This window comes from Neophocaena asiaeorientalis, unplaced genomic scaffold, assembly GCF_003031525.2.
Source record: "Neophocaena asiaeorientalis asiaeorientalis breed wild unplaced genomic scaffold, Neophocaena_asiaeorientalis_V1.1 scaffold114, whole genome shotgun sequence".
Classification (NCBI taxonomy): domain Eukaryota; kingdom Metazoa; phylum Chordata; class Mammalia; order Artiodactyla; family Phocoenidae; genus Neophocaena; species Neophocaena asiaeorientalis.
The window spans coordinates 8037380-8052230 of record NW_020173116.1 but is presented as its reverse complement, the minus strand read 5'-3'; the positions used below and the strand labels follow the sequence as shown (position 1 = coordinate 8052230).

Genomic DNA, 14851 nt, shown 5'->3' with positions numbered 1-14851 from the left:
TATTCTCTCACCCCCTCCCACCCAATGCTTCTCCTCTCCACCCCCAACCCCACCCCCTGCGCTAGGCCTGGCTGGCAGGGGGTTTTTACAGAAGGCTCTCAGGAAGTGCCTTCCCCTCACCTCCTTCCACGGTCCCTCCCTCCCTGGTGGTGAGGGCTTCTGGGCAGCTGCTGAGTGATGCTGCCCAGACCAGCATAAAACGGGCCCAGGGATCCAGGGGTTCCAGGGCTCCCCACCAGCTGTCCCCAGGAAACTGCAAACCTGCCAGCCACAAACCACAGGGTCTGCCCCACCACTGTGCACTTCCCTTGATGCCCTAAACACAATCCCCCTCTCTTCACCGCCTCAATCCCCAGCGTCCCTCCAGCCGAATCCTACGTGCCCTCAAGACTCAAGTATCAGAGACAGTTCATATGGCCATGTATTTGTTTCCTAGGACTGCCACAATAAATTATCACCAACTGGGTGGTTTAAAACAACAAAAATTTACCATCACATTCTGGAGGCCACACGTCTGAAATCAAGGTGTCATCAGGGCCCCAGTAGGTCTGGAGGCTCTAGGGGAGAAACACTTTACCTCTTCCAGCTTCTGGGGGCTGTCAGCAATCCTTGGCTTCCTCAGTTGTGCCCACATGACTCCAATCTCTACCTCTGTCTTCTCTGCGTGTCTATTCCTCTTCTGTCTCTTGTGACACTTGTCCTTGGATTTAGGACCCACCCAGGTGATCCAGATTATCTCATTTTAAGATCCTTAATAACATCTGTAAAGACCCTTTTTCCAAAGAAGGTAACAGGGTCTAGGGATTTGGATGTGGACTATCTTTTCAGGGGCCACCATTCAAATGTACTCAGGCTATGTCCAAGCTAGAGCTATGTTAACTCAAAGGGAGATAGAGCAGCTATTAAAATTTCAGTTCAAAAGGTATAGAGAACAAACTAATGTTTATCAATGGGAAGAGGGGGGAGGGGCAATATAGAGGTGTGGGTGTGGCACATACAGTGGGCACTGAACTACATTGAATTCAGTCTTTCTTTTCTTTCTTTCTTTTTCCAGAAGAAACATCTTCCATCCCTAAAAGCAAAGGGGGAAATGATTTACTCTCTGTAAATTGGTTGATATATGTAAAGTGCTGGGCCTAGTGTCTGATTCACAGAGATGTAGTCATTATTACCCAGCGACAGGGCATTTTATGCAAGTCATTTCATGTTGACTCTGTTACTTGCCCTTTACAACTCTGCAATGTAGGCAAGGCAAACCTTAGGCTGCCCATCCTGTAGAAGAGGAAACTGAGGCCCACAGAGGGGAGATGAGTTGAGGTCTCCCAAGAGCGGCCCAAGGTTCATCCAGTTACATTACAATGCCTCTCTGTGGAGAGGAAGCCCAAGGCAGGGCTGGGATAAGACAGACCTTTTTTTTTTTTTTCTGTGTGTGTGTGTGTGTGGTATGCGGGCCTCTCACTGCTGTGGCCTCTCCCGTTGCGGAGCACAGGCTCCGGACGCCCAGGCTCAGCGGCCACGGCTCACGGGCCCAGCGGCTCTGCGGCATGTGGGATCCTCCCAGACTGGGGCACGAACCCGCGTCCCCTGCATCGGCAGGCGGACTCTCAACCACTGCGCCACCAGGGAAGCCCAAGACAGACCTTTGAAAGAGGTGTCACAAGTGGGATCTGGGGGTAGACTAGCTTTTTAGAAATGCTAGGCAAAACATTCTCTGACGTAAATCATACCAATGTTTTCTTAGGTCAGTCTCCAAAAGCAATAGAAATAAAAACAAAATGAACAAATAGGACCTAATCAAATTTACAAGCTTTTGCACAGCAAAGGAAACCATAAACACAATGAAAAGACAACCTACAGGATGGGAGAAAATATTTGCAAACAATGTGATCGACAAGGGCTTAATTTCCAAAATATATAAGCAGCTCATACAACTCAACAACAAAAAAAAACAAACAATCCAATCAAAAAATAGGCAGAAGACCTAAATAGACATTTCTCCAAGAAATACAGGTGGCCAACAGGCACATGAAAAGATGCTCAACGTTGCTGATTATTGGAGAAATGCAAATTAAAACTATAATGAGGTACCACCTCACACCAGTCAGAATGGCCATCATGAAAAAGTCTACAAATAACAAATTCTGGAATGGGTGTGGAGTAAAGGGAACCCTCCTACACTGTTGGTGGGAATGTAAGTTGGTGTAGCCACTGTGGAAAACAGTATGGAGGGTCCTCAGAAAACTAAAAATAGAATTACCATATGATCTAGTAATCCCACTCCTGGGCATATAACCAGACAAAACTACGATTCAAAATGATACATGTACCCCTATGTCCATAGCAGCACTATTCACAATAGCCAAGACATGGAAACAACCTAAATGTCCATCGACAGATAAATGGATAAAGAAGATGTGGTACATATATACGATGGAATACTGCTAAGCCATAAAAAAGAACAAAATAATGCCATTTGCAGCAACATGGACGGACCTAGAGATTATCATACTAAGTGAAGTAAGTCAGAAAGAGAAAGACAAATACCATATGATGTCACTTATATGTGGAATCTAAAATATGACACAAGTGAACATATCCATGAAACAGAAATAGAATTATGGACATAGAGAACAGTCTGGTGGTTGCCAAGGGGGAGGGGGTTGGGGGAGGGATGCAATGGGAGGCTGGGGTTAGCAGATGTAAGCTTTTATATATAGAATGGATAAACAACAAGGTTCTACTGTAGAGCACAGAGAACTATATTCAATATCCTATGATAAACCATAATGGAAAAGAATATTAAAAAAGAATATACATATGTATAACTGAATGACTTTGCTGTACAGCAGAAATTAACATAACATTGTAAATTAACTATACTTCAATATGGATAGAGAGTTTACACACATAACAGGGTCTCAGTAAGTGTAGCTTATTAAGGTGGAGGATGGGTCCCAGGCTGAAGCCGGGAAGGTGACCCAAGAGACTTGTTGAGACCCAGGAAAGGAGTGTGGAGGCTGGCAGCTAGCAGGAGGCCTGGGTCCTCTCCAGCCAGGGGGAGTACGAGCCTGGGCGGGCGTCTTGGCCTGCAAGAGGTCTACCTCTGGGGAAACTGCAGATGTTTCCTACAACAGGAGCAGCCAACAACATCCCTGCGCCAGAGGACATTCTCCCCCCGGGAGGGGTGAACACCAGCCATGCCCTTACGTCCCGGCCACGCCTCTGGTCCCTGGACCATGCCCTCCCTGACGCACCCCTCCCGGGTTCTCCATCTGCGCTCCAGTCTACCCGTTGTTGGCAGGTCCAGCACGGTGTGCCCTCGGTCCTCGCGAGGCCACCTCCTCCCTAGAGCCCCGTTCCCTCCCCAGCTAACACGCCCCACCCCAAACCCCTTCAAGTCAAGCCCTCGCTTGGGCCCTCAGGCCATGCCCCTCACGGGTGTCTTCAGCCAGGTCCCCCCACCCCTTGATTCGGACCCTTGGCTTAGGCCACACCCCTTCTTTGCATCTCTGACCTCAGATCTCGCTCCCGTCCTCACCCTTCCTAGTGCGGCTGAGACGCCCCCGCCAGCGTGCTCGTGGCTGGGCTCCCCCACTGCCCCTTCTGCATCCCCTGACTGGCACCACAAGACAGTGTGCATTCTCTTCAGGTCGAGGCGAGAAGGCATGAATCAGACCTGGAGCACGTGGACCTGAGGGGCCGCTGTGGCCGCACGTGTGGCGGAACACATCCTACCCCAGCCTCAGGACCCTCCCTTCCGGGGGGGGGGGACGGGGGGTGGGGCAGCGTCCTTCTCTCTGGACCCTGCCTTCCAGTGTAGGGGCGAGAGTTGCCTGAGCTGCAATGGCTGCTCTCTTGAGCCTGCAACACCAACTTGAGTCCCCCGCTTCTCACCTTTCTCCTCTGGACCCCAGCCCTCAGACCCCTGGCCCCTTTGGCCATGGGGACAGAGAGGCATAGACCGACTACCAAAGGGCCTCAGCCAGCTGCCTGCCATGTCCTCAGAAACCCGCGAGGGCCATGCCTGCTGATTCGAGTATCTTTGGTTGCCTCATGTATTTTGATATTGTCTGTATATGGGGTGTTCAATTCATATCTGTTCAATGAACGGCTGAGAAAATGAAGCACTGCTTTAATAAATGAATCCATTGTGTGTCAGGTCAGTCTTTGGGGAAATGTGCTAAGTCTCCTGTACTAGTCATTAACGCCATTACCATTATGAGCATTCTGTGGTCAAAATTTTCTTGGTCCATTCAAAGTTGAGAGGAAAAGGTAAACATTTTGCAGGGTGCACCTCACAGCCAGAAATCCAACTGCCTCTCCACGGAGTCCGGATGGAGAATCGCCTCGCATCACGGCTTTGGGTGCTGGTTGGCTGGCCCCATCACCTGGCTTAGACACTGGAATGTAACTTCAACTGTTCCTGTTTTCCTCCATGTTTTCTGGTCTTCTTTTCTTGAGACTTTTGCCACCAAGTCTTTCCATTCATTATAAAAATATTGTAGGTCATGTTTGCTGGAGGAGATCTAAAACAAAACACACAGGAACTGTACTGCACAGCTAAATGTGTAGCAATTCCTACCGGCTACTCCGTGGGGGGAAATAGAGGCTGATGTTTCTGAGGGGTGAGGACTCTATGTACTTCCCATCAGGAAGGCTTGTCGTGTGTGAACCTCGGGGCACCACAGAGTCTCTGGGAAAATCCTTTCCCACCACGTTCTCATAACTAACGCAGGCTCTCCGCAGCTTTGATTCATCTCTGTGGGATGGAGCCAGTCTTCACCACTTCACCCCGCCCCGCTGCACCACGCTGCTTGCAGGATCTTAGTTCCCTGACCAGGGATCGAACCCGGGCCCTCCGCAGTGAGAGCGCAGAGTCCTAACCACTGGACTGCCAGGGAATTCCCCTTCACCACTTCTTCTGATACCTCTGAGAGACACGGAAGGGAAATGGTGAATCCGATGGATAAGCCCCAGTCAGAACCGTGAAGCCGATCAAACTTATTTCCAAGAGGGCTTTAAATCTTCTCTAACTTCTGCCATATTCAGGATTCCCCTTTCGCTTCAGGGGACCCACTGCTCTCTCTCTGCTCTCCCAGAAAGCTGGGTGGGAGGCGATGGTGGCTGGCCGGAATGGGTTACCCGTCCCGGGAGCCTGGCATTTTCAAGGACACTTAGGGAAAGCAATGCAACTCTTGTGGGGAAATTTAAATACTGCAGAGTTTGGCAGGGATGCGATGGGGGGTGGACACTTCACCCCTCATCACACACCACGGCGTCCTCTCTCTGTGGACAGGCCGAGGACCCGACACAGTGCTGGGCAGGACGTGAGGGGCCTTGGAGAGCTGCTTTTCCCCGTGATCAGGAATGTGGGTCCCAAGGGATACAGACCAAGGCACATAATTTCGAGGTGCAATTACTGCAAATGCATAATCTTGTAAACCCTTTGCTTTCTAGTGCCTGCTCCTGGTTAGAGCCACTGTGCTTGAGCCCTCTCATCAGGGGGATAGTTGAAGTACTTAACAAGTGGTACAGACATACACTGACTATTGAAAATGGCCACTGATGGAGCAGAGCCCTGGAGGCCCTCTCACCGCACCCCTCCGCCCCTCCGCACCAGCCATTAACCCTTCACTTGCTGGGTCACAGGGAAGACTGGGAAGTGTGGGGAGGTCCTGGGAAGGGGCTGTTTACCAACCAACAGAGGCGTCTTCCAATATTCTAACCATCAGCACGGCTGCAGCAGTGTGAACGAGCCGAACGTCAGCCTCCTCTCCTCTCCTCCTCAGCCTCATCCGCCCCCACACACCTAGAGCTATACTTTGCCTTTCTTTTCTACATCCATATTCCTGTTTTCCAATCTTCCAGCCAGAGGCTGCACCATCTCGTCTTTCAGTGGCCCTCAGTATGGGAAGAGGTGCGGCCTCACCTCCGGTGGCCTTCAGAGGAGAGGATGGCCCAAACCAGGAAACCCCGCACCCAGCTGTGCATCAGAACCACAAGGCAGGGTCCGAAGACCAATGGCCTGGGTGACCTGCACGTCTAGGAGGCATGTCAGCGATGCTGACATACAACCAGGCTCAGAGGTCCCCACTGTCCTCCTGAATCCAGGGTCAGAGGAAATTCTAGGGCAACGTCGGTACAAAAATCTGTGAGTTCTTGGAAGGAAGGCGGGTGCTAAGAGCTACTCACAATGGTTGTTTCTTCCTGATGTACGTGACCAACGCCAGCAGCAGCGACACTGTGGCCGTGAGGATTCCTGCCACCGAGACAGCGGCGATGCTGATGTCCCTCTGCAGAAAGTGCAGAAGCTGTGCGCATGGCATACTCCTGCTTGGAACATCTAAGTGAGAAGACACACGGCCGAGTAAGCAGAGAGCGATGACCCTGTACGCCTTTGTAGGGACACCTGGTTGGTTCTGCTTGGAGCCAGAATGAAAACCTTAGCATCTTAGCTGCTGGTTCCACAAGTCCTCTTGGGGAATAAACTGGCTGTGTTTAGGAAAAGACATTCCTAACCTTTGATGGTGGAGGTGAGATGCTGAGGGTATGAGCTGGCAAACAGCAAAGCAACCAGTTTGGAGGTGAGGAGAGTGAAGATGGAGGGAGGAGACGGGGCCACTACGGGAGGTGAAAAGTCCCGCTACAATGGCTTTTAAGAAAAATGGAATCACCCAACACAGCCATAAATAAATCTAAAAAAAAGAAAAACAGAGTCAACAGCCATAAAAAAGAGTGAACTAATGCCATTTGCAGCAACACAGATGGACCTAGAGAGTGTCATACTGAGTGAAGTAGGTCAGACCAAGACAAATATCATATGATATCGCTTATATGTGGAATCTAAAACAACGATGCAAATGAACTTATTTACAAAACAGAAACAGACTCACATAGAAAACACTTACGGTTACCAAAGGGGAAGGCGGGGAAGGGAAAAATCAGGAGTTTGGAATTAGCAGATATAAACTACCATATATAAAACAGATAAACAACAAGGTCCTACTGTATAGCACAGGGAACTATATTCAATATCCTGTAATAAACCATAATGAAAAAGAATCTGAAAAAGAATACATATGTATATGTGTGTGTGTGTGTGTTGTGTGTGTATATATGTATAGGTATATTCTGAATCACTTTACTGTATACCAGAAACTAACAATATTGTAAATCAACTATGCTTCAAAAAAAAAAAAAAAATGGAGTCAAGTATTCAGTCTGAAGCTTTCACAGGGCAGTGATACAACCTCTTCTCTGCTGTCCCTCATCCCTCCTCCCCCACCCCCACCCCCAGCTCCAGGTAATTCTGCCATATACATTATCTGCCTCGGGTGTGTAGCTCTGGGGGAATTTCAAGACATAAGGCAAACATGATGCCAAGATGATCCCAAGCTTTCTCAACCCTTTAGGGACTCGTAGAAACCTTGAGGGTAGATTTGGAATGCCACTGCATATGGGCTTGGGAATACTGTACAAGGCAATCTTAGCTAGATCTCAAAGGAAGGAGTCCTCAGCTGCCACTGGGGACTCAGAGCTTCTGTTACCCCATTTGTAATGTGACCCCAAAAAGATAAAGGAATCAGGGAAATGGGGCACAGAGGTACAATGATAGGAATCAGATGTGGAGAGCTGCTGAGGGGAGCCTAGTGACGCAGGCGGGACATACTGGCCAAGGGCCTTCTTGGGTTATGGGGAGAAAACTGAGGCACGTCCAACTTCCCACCTGCATCGATGCTATGTCAAGAGGCAGCGGCATCAAGCAGCTTTAAGGGCTCTGTTGGAATAATTCAGCATTTAATTTCTTAGAGTCAGGAAGTGACAACCAGGTATAATTCTGTTAGTGGGTAGCTACATGGAGGGAGCGTCCTGGACTTGGTACCAGCACGTTGCCATGATGGCAAGTTTCTACTCACTCTGAATGGGCCCAGCCTCAAGTAATCCAAGGATGAAGATCAAGGACTAGGTTAACCTTTGGCATTTAATCCCTCCTGTTTGGTAGAAAGCATCAGTGCTCAGTAATGTCAAGGACTGTGATTATGATGCCCATGTTATGGATGACCCTGGCTTGTAGAAACAACATCAAAGCAGCATCTTTGGACTTCCCTGGTAGCGCAGTGGTTGAGAGTCCGCCTGCCGATGCAGGGGACACGGGTTCGTGCCCCGGTCTGGGAAGATCCCACATGCCGCGGAGCGGCTGGGCCCATGAGCCATGGCCGCTGAGCCTGCGCGTCCGGAGCCTGTGCTCCGCAATGGGAGAGGCCACAACGGTGAGAGGCCCGCGTACCGCAAAAAAAAAAAAAAAAAAAAAAAAAAGCAGCATATTTTTGAAAGGGTGGGTGCCAAATTCCTAGAGTTAGTTTAATGCATATTTTTAACTGTAGATCATATGCTTTCATGGGTAAATTAAAGGTGTGCTGACATCTAGTCCATTAAAACACCGTGAAAGGCAAACAGTTGCATTGTGAAGTCATCCATATGTAGGCACCTTATTTAGCTCACACTCTATAGGTTATTACCTGGACTGATTGCTTCTGGAAGTGTTCCTTTATTTATGCTTGTTAACTGCTCATCACTTACATCCCTGTTGAATAGAGAGGATTCTTTATCCCTCTTCTCCTCTGCAATGGGACCTACAAAAGACAAAAGACAAAATGGGTTCATCTAAAAGCACCCAGCAGCTGTGATTAGTTCTGTTTTCATGATGAAAGTAACTGCCTCTAGAGTCAAAGTGAGGAGTTAGGATTTTGGAGAAAGGTCCAAACGGACATCACTGTTTTGTTTTCGTTTATTTTTTTAACCTAACAAATTCCTGGGTAGACTGAGGTGTGGTTCTCACCCTGGAGTGTGCTTCAGAATCACCAGGAGGCCTTGTTAAAACACAGATCGCTGGGCTCCACCCCAGAGTTTCTGATTCAGGAAGTCTAGGGAGTGGGGGCTGAGAACGCGCATTTCTCACATTTCATCACTCACAGCAGAGTGACGCTGCTGCTGCTGGTCAGGGAGCACCCTTACAGGGCTCAGCCAGAACCTTTCAAATAGCTGCTGAGCCTCTCCGACCCCAGTCTCAACTAGTATAAAATAGAAATAATAAGACCTACCTCACTGATAACATAATGTTCGTGAAAACAATTCAGAAACCACAAAATACTATAAAAAAAATGTTTCTTGAGGTATGTGGCCAAGATGGCAGAGTGGGAAGACCCTGAGCTGATCTCCTTCCAGGGGCACACCAAAGTCATGACTGTTTCCAGAAGAACTGTCTATGAAAATGACCTGGAGACTAGTAGAAAAGACTTCCCACAACTAAAGCTATAAAGAAGGAACCACAGTGAGACAGGGTATAGTCAGTACCCACTCCCCAGGCAAGGTGACCCACAAACAGGAGGATAATCACAACGGTAGAGGTTCTCCCCAAGGAGCAAGGGGTCCAAACCCCACATCGGGATCCCCAGCCCCAGGCTCCTGCACTGGGAGGATGAGCCACCAGAATGCCTGGCTTTGAAGGCCAGCGGGGTTTGCCTACGGAAGAGCTAAAGAGCTGTAGGAAACAGACTCTCTTCTTAAAGGACACATGCAAAATCTCACACACTCTGAGCCCCAGCACAGAGGCAGTAATTTGAAAGGACACTGGTTATACCCACTTGCTGATCTTGGAGAGGCTCCCAGAGAGGAAGGAGGCAACCGGGAACATAGATGCTGGCAGCAGCCATTTTGGGGATCTTGTTCTACCACAGTGACTCTGGGGCTGGCAAGCACCATTTTGGAGTCCTCCCTCTAGTCTGTTAGCGCCGGAGGCCTGCCTGCCCACCAACGGGCTGGCAGCAGTCCCAGGACCCCCCCAGGCTGTGCAGCCAGCCACACCAGGCCCCAGCCCCCCAACACCAGCAAGCACAAGGCAGGGCCCGGCAGCCAACCAAGTCAGGGGCCAGCTTCACCTACCAGCACATCCACAGTAGCCAGCCCTGCCACAACAAAAGAGCCCACCTGAGCACATAGCTCAAGTGACCAGAGAGGACTGTGCTGCTGGGCCCCATGGGAAGTCTCATACACAAGGCCACGTCTCTAAGATGGGGAAACATAACTGACCTACTTAATACTTAGAAATAAACACAGAGAATTAGGTGGAACGTGGAAACAAATGAGTATGTTCCAAATGAAGGAATAAGACAAAACCCCCAAAGAAGAACTAACTGAAGTATAGATAAGCAATCTACCTCATAAAGAGTTAAGGTAATGATCATAAAGATGCTCAACAGGGCTTCCCTGGTGGCGCAGTGGTTGAGAGTCCGCCTGCCGATGCAGGGAACACGGGTTCGTGCCCCGGTCCGGGAAGATCCCACATGCCGCGGAGCAGCTAGGCCCGTGAGCCATGGCCGCTGAGCCTGCGCGTCCGGAGCCTGTGCTCCGCAACGGGAGAGGCCACAACGGTGAGAGGCCCACATACCGCAAAAAAAAAAAAAAAAAAAAAAAAGATGCTCAACAAACTCAGGAGAAAATTGGAGGAATACAATGAGAAGTTTAAGAAAGAGTTTAAAAATATAAAGAAGAACCAAACAGAGCTGAAGAATGCAAAAACTGAAATAAAAAATACACTAGAAGGAATCAACAGTAAATTAGGTGATACACAGGAATGGATCCACAAACTGGAAGACAGAGGAGTGGAAATCACCCAAGCTGAACATAAAAGAGGAAAAAGAATTTTTTTAAATGAGGATAGTTTAAGAGACCTCTGGGACAACATCAAGCATACTAACATTCACATTGCAGAGGTCTCAGAAAGAGAAGAGTGAAATAAAGGGCCAGAGAACTTATCTGAAGAAATAATAGTTGAAACTTCACTAACCTGGGAAAGGAAACAGACATCCAGATACAGAAAGTACAGAGTCCCAAACAAGATGAACCCAGAAAGGTCTCCACCAAGACATAATTAAAATGGCAAAAATTAAAGATAAAGACTATACTCCAGGGACTTCCCTGGTGGTCCAGTGGTTAAGAATCTGCCTCCCAATGCAGGGGATGTGGGTTCAATCCCTGGTCAGGGAACTAAGGTCCCTCATGCCACGGGGCAACTAAGCCCGTGCGCCATAACTACTGAGCACATGGGCCACAACTAGAGAGCCCGTGCACCACAACTACTGAGCTCATGTGCTTTGGAGCCTGCACGCTCTGGAGCCTGCACACTGCAACTAAAGAGAAGCTCACCTGGCGCAGTGAGGAGCCCACATGCCACAATGGAAGATCCCGCATGCTGCAACTAAGACCCGATGCAGCCCAAAATAAAATTTAAATAAATAAATATTTTTTAAAAAGACTATACTCCAATAAAAATTTAAAGAAAAAGAAAAAAATAATAAAGATCAAAAGAGGATCCTAAAAGCAGCAAGTGAAAAGCAACTTGCTATGTACAAGGAAACTCTCATAAGGCTATCAGCTGACATTTCAGCAGAAACTTTGCAGACCAGAAGGGAGTGGGCATGATATGTTCAAAGTGGTGAAAGGAAAACACCTACAACTATGAATACTCTACTCCACAAAGCTATCATTCAGATTTGAGGGAAAGAAAAAGAGTTTAACAGACATGGAAAAACTAAAAGAGTTACCACTGAACAAGCTTTACAAGAAAATTTAAAAGGACATCTCTAAGTGGAAAAAAAAGACGACAACTGGAAATATGAAAATCACAGAAGGAAAAAGCTCATTGGTAAAAGCAAATATACAGTAAGGTAGTGGACCAAAAGACAAAAGTAGTAAAATCATCTACCTCCACAATAAGTAGTTGAGGGATACACAAAACAAAAAGATATAAAAGATGATGTTAACAACATTAAATATGGTGGGGGTGCAGGAGTGGAAATGCAGGACTATCAGAATGCATTCGAACTTAAGAGACCATCAACTTAAAATAATCATATATAGGGAATTCCCTGGAGGTCCAGTGGTTAGGACTCAGCGTTTCCACTGCAGGGGGCACAGGTTTGATCCCTGGTCGGGGAACTAAGGTCTCACAAGCCACAGAGCATGGCCAAAAAAAATCATATATATATTATATAATATATGTTACAATAAATTTAAGAAGATTGAAATCATATCAAACATCTTTTCTGGCCATAATCATAAGAAAAATCAACTACAAGAAAAAAACTGCCAAAAACATAAACATAAAAATTGCCAAAAATACACCCAACATGCACATAAACAACAAATAAGTCACTGAAGAAATTAAAGAGGAAATCAAAAAATACCCAGAGACGAATGAAAATGGAAACACAATGATCCAAAATCAATGGGATGCAGCAAAAGCAGTTCTAAGAGGGAAGTTTATAGCAACATTAGCCTACCTCAGGAAACAAGAAAAATCTCAAATAAACAATCTAACCTTACTCCTAAGGAATTAGAAAAAGAAAAAAAATACCTAAAGTTAGTAGAATAAAAAATAATAAAGATCAGAACAGAAATAAATGAAATAGAGACTTAAAAAGCAATAAAAAACGATTAATGAAATTAAGAGCTCATTCTTTGAAAACATAAACAAAATCGATAAACCATTAGCCAGACTCATCAAGAGGAAAAGAGAGGGCCCAAATAAATAAAATCAGAAACGAATTAGAAGTTACACTTGACACCACAGAAACACAAAGGATTACAAGAGATTACTATAAATAATTATATGCCAATAAAATGGACAACCTAGAAGAAATGGATAAATTCCTAGAAACATATAATCCCCCAAGATTGAATCAGGAAGAAGAAAATCTGAACAGAACAGTTACCAGTAATAAAATTGAATCAGTAATTTAAAAAGAAACAAAAAAATCCCTCCCAACAAGCAAAAGTTCAGGACCAGATGGCTTCACAGGTAAATTTGACCAAATATTTCAAGAAGAGCTAAGCCTATCCTTCTCAAATTTTTCCAGAAAATTGCAGAGGAAGGAATGCTTCTGAACCCATCTATGATGCCAGCATCACCCTGTCATGAAAACCAGATAGAGACATCACAAAAAAGGAAATTTATAGGCCAATATCAGTGATGAACATAGATGCGAAAATCCTCAATAAAATTAGCAAACTGAATACAACAATATATTAAATGGATCATACACCATGATCAAGTGGGATTTGTTCCAGAGATACAACAATGGTTCAATATCTGCATAAATCAATCAATGTGATACAGCACATTAACAAATTGAAGAATAAATACCATATGATCATCTCAATAGATGCAGAAATACCTTTTGACAAAATTCAACATCTCAACAAAGTGGGTGTAGAGGGAACATACCTCAACTTAATAAAGGCCATATATGACAAACCCACAGTTAACATAATACTCAATGGTGAAAAGCTGAAAGAATTTCCTCAAAGATCAGGAACAAGACAAGGATGCCTACTCTGTCCATTTCTATTCAACACAGTATTGGAAGTCCTAGCCAGAGAAATCAGACAAGAAAAAGAAATAAGAGGAATTCAAATTGGAAAGGAAGAAGTAAAACTGTCACTGTTTGCAGATGACATGATACTATATATAGAAAATCCTACACACACACCCCAAAAACTATTAAAACTAATAAATGAATTCAATAAAGTTGCAGAATACAAAATTAATATAGAGAAATCTGTTGCATTTTGTACAGTAGCAAAGAACTATCAGAAAGTGAATTACGAAAACAATCCCATTTACAAATGCTTTAAAAAGAATAAAATACCTAGAAACAAATCTTACCAAGGAGGTAAAAGACTATACTTGGACAACTACAAGACTTTGACGAAAGAAACTGAAGACAACATAAACAAATGGAAAGATGTACCATGCAGTCTACAGATTCACTGCAATCCCTATCAAAATACCAATGGCATTTTTCACAGAACTAGAACAAATAATTCTAAAATTTATATGGAAAAAAATGAAATATTGCCATTTGCAGCAAATGGATGGACCTAGAGATTATCATAATCAATGAAGTAAGCCAGACAGAGAAAGACAAATATTATATCACTTAGATGTGGAATCGAAAAAACAATACAAATGAGCTTATTTACAAAACAGAAACAGACTCACAGACATAGAAAACAAACTTATGGTTACCAAAGGGGAAAAAGGTGGAGGAGGGATAAATTAGGAGCATGGGATTAATAGATACACACCACTATATGTAAAATAGATAAACAACAAGGATTTACTGTATAGTACAGGGAACTATATTCAATACCTTGTAATAACCTATAATGTAAAAGAACCAGGAAAAAAAAGTATATATATATATAACTGAATCACTTTGCTGTACACCTGAAACTAATACAATATTGTAAATCAACTATACTTCAATCAATCAATGAAATGAGGAAAAAATAAAATAAAACTTGGGCTTCCCTGGTGGCACAGTGGTTGAGAGTCTGCCTGCCGATGCAGGGGACACGGGTTCGTGCCCCAGTCCAGGAAGATCCCACATGCCGCGGAGTGGCTGGGCCCGTGAGCCATGGCCGCTGAGCCTGCACGTCCGGAGCCTGTGCTCCGCAACGGGAGAGGCCACAAGAGTGAGAGGCCCACGTACTGCAAAAAAATAAAATAAAATAAAAATTGTATGAAAACACATAAGACCCTGAACAGCCAAAACAATCTTGAGAAAGAAGCTCAAAGCTGGAGTATCATGCTCCCTCATTTCAAACTGTACTACAAGCTACAGTACTGACATAAACACAGACACAAAGACAAATGCAACAGAACAGAGAACCCCTAAATAAACCCACGCATTTATGGTCAATCTATGACAAAGGAGGCAAAAATAGACAATGGAGAAAAGACAGCCTCTTTTTTTTTAAAATAAATTCATTTATTTTATTTATTTTT

The 14851-nt window shown here is 45.4% G+C and overlaps 1 long non-coding RNA gene across 1 annotated transcript; it reads right to left on the bottom strand.

The window, feature by feature from the left end:
* Positions 1-4164: 4164 nt before the first annotated feature.
* Positions 4165-8606, bottom strand: LOC112398967 (uncharacterized). The gene is made up of 3 exons (XR_003003130.1): positions 8520-8606; positions 6193-6343; positions 4165-4526 (listed from the first exon to the last, which is right to left on the bottom strand). It is a non-coding gene; the product is annotated as an uncharacterized LOC112398967 (long non-coding RNA).
* Between the last annotated feature and the right edge of the window lie 6245 nt (positions 8607-14851).